This window comes from Malurus melanocephalus, unplaced genomic scaffold (genome assembly GCF_030028575.1).
Source record: "Malurus melanocephalus ecotype Western Australia unplaced genomic scaffold, MMel_1.1 scaffold_1885, whole genome shotgun sequence".
NCBI classification, from domain to species: Eukaryota; Metazoa; Chordata; class Aves; order Passeriformes; family Maluridae; genus Malurus; species Malurus melanocephalus.
This window is the reverse complement of record NW_026625117.1, coordinates 9,852-15,210: the sequence shown is the minus strand read 5'-3', so window position 1 is coordinate 15,210 and position 5,359 is coordinate 9,852. Positions and strand designations below refer to the sequence as shown.

General features: G+C 59.4%; 1 long non-coding RNA gene across 2 annotated transcripts; it reads right to left on the bottom strand.

Annotated features, from left to right (window-relative positions):
* Positions 1-390: 390 nt before the first annotated feature.
* Positions 391-5,002, bottom strand: LOC130587419 (uncharacterized). 2 transcript variants are annotated; one of them, XR_008966791.1, is made up of 4 exons: positions 4,743-5,002; positions 2,474-2,540; positions 1,522-1,608; positions 391-415 (listed from the first exon to the last, which is right to left on the bottom strand). It is a non-coding gene; the product is annotated as an uncharacterized LOC130587419 (long non-coding RNA). The 2 variants fall into 2 exon arrangements; XR_008966792.1 differs by lacking the exon at positions 391-415 and adding an exon at positions 1,016-1,039.
* Between the last annotated feature and the right edge of the window lie 357 nt (positions 5,003-5,359).

Here is a 5,359-nt window from a genome sequence, read left to right as displayed (position 1 = left end):
GTCCCCAACCCGGGATGTCCCCAACTGACCCCTGGAGTGACCCCTCGAGTGACCCCTGGATGTTCCCAACTGTCCACACCATGATGGACATTGGGTTGCCTGGACAGTGGTCCGCGGAGTGGTCAAGGGGTGGAGTGACCACTGGAGTGACCACTGGAGTGACCACAAGTGTCCCCAAACCGGGATGTCCCCAATAGTTCCCAAATATCCCCACCATGATGGACATCGGGTTGACTGGACAGCGGTCAGTGGAGAGGTCAAGGGGTGGAGTGACCACTGGAGTGACCATAACTGACCCCTGGAGTGACCACAACTGTCCCCAAACTGGGATATCCCCAACTGACCCCTGGAGTGACCACTGGAGTGACCACTGGAGTGACCACAACTGTCCCCACCAGCACGGACATCGGGTTGCCTGGACAGTGGTCAGCGGAGTGGTCAAGGGGTGGAGTGACCACTGGAGTGACCACAACTGTCCCCAACTGTCCCCAAACTGGGATGTCCCTAACTGATCCCTGGAGTGACCCCTGGAGTGACCACAACTGTCCCCACCATGATGGACATTGGGTTGTCTGGACAGTGGTCAGTGGAGTGGTCAAGGGGTGGAGTGACCGCTGGAGTGACCCCTGGAGTGACCCCTGGAGTGACCACAACTGTCCCCAAATGTTCTCAACTCGGAATATCCCCAACTGACCACTGGAGTGACCCCTGGAGTGACCACAATTGTCCCCAAATGTCCCCACCATGATGGACATCGGGTTGCCTGGACAGTGGTCAGCGGAGTGGTCAAGGGGTTGGTCAAGGGGTGGAGTGGCCACTGGAGTGACCACAAGTGTCCCCAAACTGGGATATCCCCAACTGTCTCCCAGAGTGACCACAACTGTCCCCAACTGTCCCCACCATGATGGACACTGGGTTGTCTGGACAGTGGTCAGTGGAGCGGTCAAGGGGTGGAGTGACCACTGGAGTGACCAAAACTGACCCCTGGAGTGACCACAACTGTCCCCAACTGTCCCCACCATGATGGACATCGGGTTGCCTGGACAGTGGTCAGCGGAGTGGTCAAGGGGTGGAGTGACCGCTGGAGTGACCACTGGAGTGACCACAAGTGTCCCCAAACCGGGATATCCCCAATAGTTCCCAAATATCCCCACCATGATGGACATTGGGTTGACTGGACAGCGGTCAGCGGAGCGGTCAAGGGGTGGAGTGACCCCTGGAGTGACCATTACTGACCACTGGAGTGACCACAACTGACCCCAATTGTCCCCAACTCAGGCTGTCCCCAACTGACCCCTGGAGTGACCCCTGGAGTGACCCCCGGAGTGACCCCTGGAGTGACCCCTGGAGTGACCCCTGGAGTGACCCCCGGAGTGACCCCTGGAGTGACCCCTGGAGTGACCCCCAGAGTGACCCCCGGAGTGACCACTGCTGACCCCTGACCGCTCACCCTGGACTGACCCCTGGAGTGACCCCCAGAGTGACCCCCAGAGTGACCACCGCTGCCCCCTGACCGCTCACCCTGGACGCTGACTTTGGTCTGAGGGTCAGTGTTGGGGACGATGTCCGAGATGTCCGCGGCCTTGACCTTCTCCTCCTGGACCCCGTCTGCGGCCAGAGTGGACATGAGTGACCATGAGTGACCACAAACCCAAATGACCCCAACCCCGAGTGACCACAACCTTGAGTGGCCACGAAGCTGAGTGACCACAACCCAAAATTACCCCAAACCTGAGTGACCACAACCCCGAGTGGCCACAAAACTGAGTGACCACAACCCCAAATGATCCCCAAACCCCCAGTCGGGGTGGACATGAGTGACCACAAGTGACCACAAACATGAGTGACCACAACCCCAAATTACCCCAAATCTGAGTGACCACAAGCCAGAGTGACCACAACCCTGAGTGACCCCCAAACCCCCAGCCAGGGTGGACATGAGTGACCACAACCCTGAGTGACCACAAACATGAGTGACCCCAAACACGAGTGACCACAACCTTGAGTGGTCATGAACCAGAGTGACCACAACCCCAAATGACCCCACCCCTGAATGACCCTCGAGTGACCCCAAAATGACCCCAAAATGACCCCAAATGACCTCAAAGTGACCCCGAGTGACCCTGAGATGACCCCAAATGACCTCAAAGTGGCCCCAAATGACCTCAAAATGACCCCAAAGTGACCCTGAAGTGACCCCAAATGACCCCAAACCCAAATCACCCCAAACCCGAGTGACCACAACCCCGAGTGACCACAACCTTGAGTGACCCCACCCCCAAATGACCCTGAGATGACCCCGAATGACCCCAAATGACCCCAAAGTGACCCCAGAGTGACCCTGAATGACCCCAAATGACTCCAAAATGACCCCAAATGACCCCGAAGTGACCCTGAATGACCCCAAATGACCCCGAGATGACCCCTCGGTGACCCCGTGGTCAGTGTCCGGCCCCAGGCCGCGGTCACTCACCGACCCCTTTGTTCTGCGGGTCCAGCTCGATGATCTTGACCGTCTTCTCCAGCCGCATCCCCTCGGGCTGACCAGGCCAAAGTCCAGCGGTCAGTCCGGCTCCGGACCCGGCTCCGGACCGGCCGGACGAGGCCTCCCAGTGTAAACCAGTGACCAGAGTGACCACTGGAGGGGACGGCCGCGCTCGGCCACTCGGATGGACAGAGCAGGGCGGAGTGGACACAGAGACCCGGGTGATGGTCACTCAGGTGACCCACTGGTCAAGTGACCACTCAGGACACCCACTGACCATTCCCGGCCACTCGGATGGACAAAGGGGTCATCATGATGATCATTCAGGTGACCAACTGACCACTCTCGGCCACTTGGATGGACAAAGCGGGGTGGAGTGGACAGAGCGGTCATTGCGATGGTCACTCAGGTGACACACTGGTCAAATGATCAGTCAGGTGACCAACTGACCACTCTCGGCCACTCGGATGGACAAAGCGGGGTGGAGTGGACATAGCGGTCATTGCGATGGTCACTCAGGTGACCCACTGACCACTCTCGGCCACTTGGAGGGACAAAGCGGTCATTGTGATGGTCACTCAGGTGACCCATTGACCACTCTCGGCCACTTGGATGGACAAAGAGGGGTGGAGTGGACACAGTGACCGGGGACACCGTGATGGTCACTCAGGTGACCAACTGGTCAAATGACCACTCAGAGGGACAGAGCGGGGTGGAGTGGACAGAGCGGTCATTGTGGTGGTCACTAAGGTGACCCACTGGTCAAGTGACCACTCAGGTGACCCAACTGACCACTCTCGGCCACTTGGATGGACACAGTGGTCATTGTGATGGTCACTCAGGTGACCCACTGGTCAAAGGACCACTCAGGTGACCCACTGACCACTCTCGGCCACCCGGATGGACAAAGAGGGGTGGAGTGGACACAGTGACATCATCATGATGGTCACTCAGGTGACCAGCTGACCACACCCACCCACCACCCCCACCCCAACACCAAACTGACCACACCAACCCGTGGCCACCACGATGACCACTCAGGTGACCAACTGACCATTGTTGACCACCAACCCTGCACCCCAACACCAAACTGACCACACCAACCCCTCCGGACACCACAGCGGTCACTCAGGTGACCAACTGACCACACCAACCCCACACCCCATCACCAAACTGACCACACCCACCCATCCGGACACCGCAGCGGTCACTCAGGTGACCAACTGACCACTTTTGGCCACCAACCCCCCACCCCAACACCAAACTGACCATTTCCACCCTGCCGGACACTGCAGCGGTCACTCAGGTGACCAACTGACCACACCAACCCCGCACCCCAACACCAAACTGACCACACCCACCTGTGGCCACCATGATGACCACTCAGGTGACCCACTGACCACTCTCGGCCATTCGGATGGACAAAGAGGGGTAGAGGTGGACACAGTGACCGGGGACATTGCAATGGTCACTCAGGTGACCAACTGACCACTGTTGACCACCAAACCCACAACCCCATCACCAAACTGACCACACCAACCCGTGGCCACCATGATGACCACTCAGGTGACCCACTGACCACACCTGACCACCAACCCTCCACCCCAACCCAAAACTGACCACACCAACCTGTGGCCACCATGATGACCACTCAGGTGACCCACTGACCACTCTCGGCCACCAGGAGGGACAAAGCGGGGTGGAGGTGGACACAGTGACCGGGGACATTGCAATGGTCACTCAGGTGACCAACTGACCACTGTTGACCACCAACCCTCCACCCCAACACCAAACTGACCACTCCCACCCCTCCGGACACTGCAGTGGTCACTCAGGTGACCAACTGACCACACCAACCCTGCCCCCAACACCAAACTGACCACACCAACCCCTCCGGACACCGCAGCGGTCACTCAGGTGACCAACTGACCACTGTTGACCACCAACCCCCCACCCCAACACCAAACTGACCATTCCCACCCTGCCGGACACTGCAGCGGTCACTCAGGTGACCAACTGACCACACCAACCCCCCACCCCAACACCAAACTGACCACACCCACCCTGCCGGACACCACAGCGGTCACTCAGGTGACCAACTGACCACACCAACCCCTCCACCCCAACACCAAACTGACCACTCCCACCCCTCCGGACACCGTGATGGTCACTCAGGTGACCAACTGACCACACCAACCCTGCCCCCAACACCAAACTGACCACACCAACCCCTCCGGACACTGCAGCGGTCACTCACCACCACCCTGAGCTTCTTCTTGACCCCGTCGCCCAGGTACTGCGGCCCTCGGCCGTCCGGCCCCACTCGGACAGCGGCCTTGACCTCGATGTCCAGCTGTCCGGTCTTGAGGGGGACGATGACGAAGGGGACGGCGCGAGAGGACTCGGCTCGGACCTTGAGCACCTGCTGGAATCGCCGCTTGGCCGAAGAGGCGCTGCAGATGTCCGGGTTGTGCAGCAGCTCCACACGCACCTGGACACCGGACAGTGGTCAGTTAGAGTGGCCGGAGTGGCCGGAGTGCATGGAGGGGTCACTCAGGCACATTGGAAGGGCTGGAGTGGACAGAGGGATGGAGTGGTCACTCTAAATGGACAGAGGGGCTGCAGATGTCCGGGTTGTGCAGCAGCTCCACCCACACCTGGACAGTGCATGGAGTGGTCAGTTGGAGTGGCTGGAGTGGTCACTCGCAGTGTTTGGAATGGGCTGAGGGGATGGGGTGGTCATTCAGAGGGACAGAGAGGATGGAGTGGTCACTCCAAAGGGACGGAGGGACTGCAGATGTCCGGGTTGTGCAGCAGCTCCACACGCACCTGGACACCGGACAGTGGTCAGTTGGAGTGGCCGGAGTGGCCGGA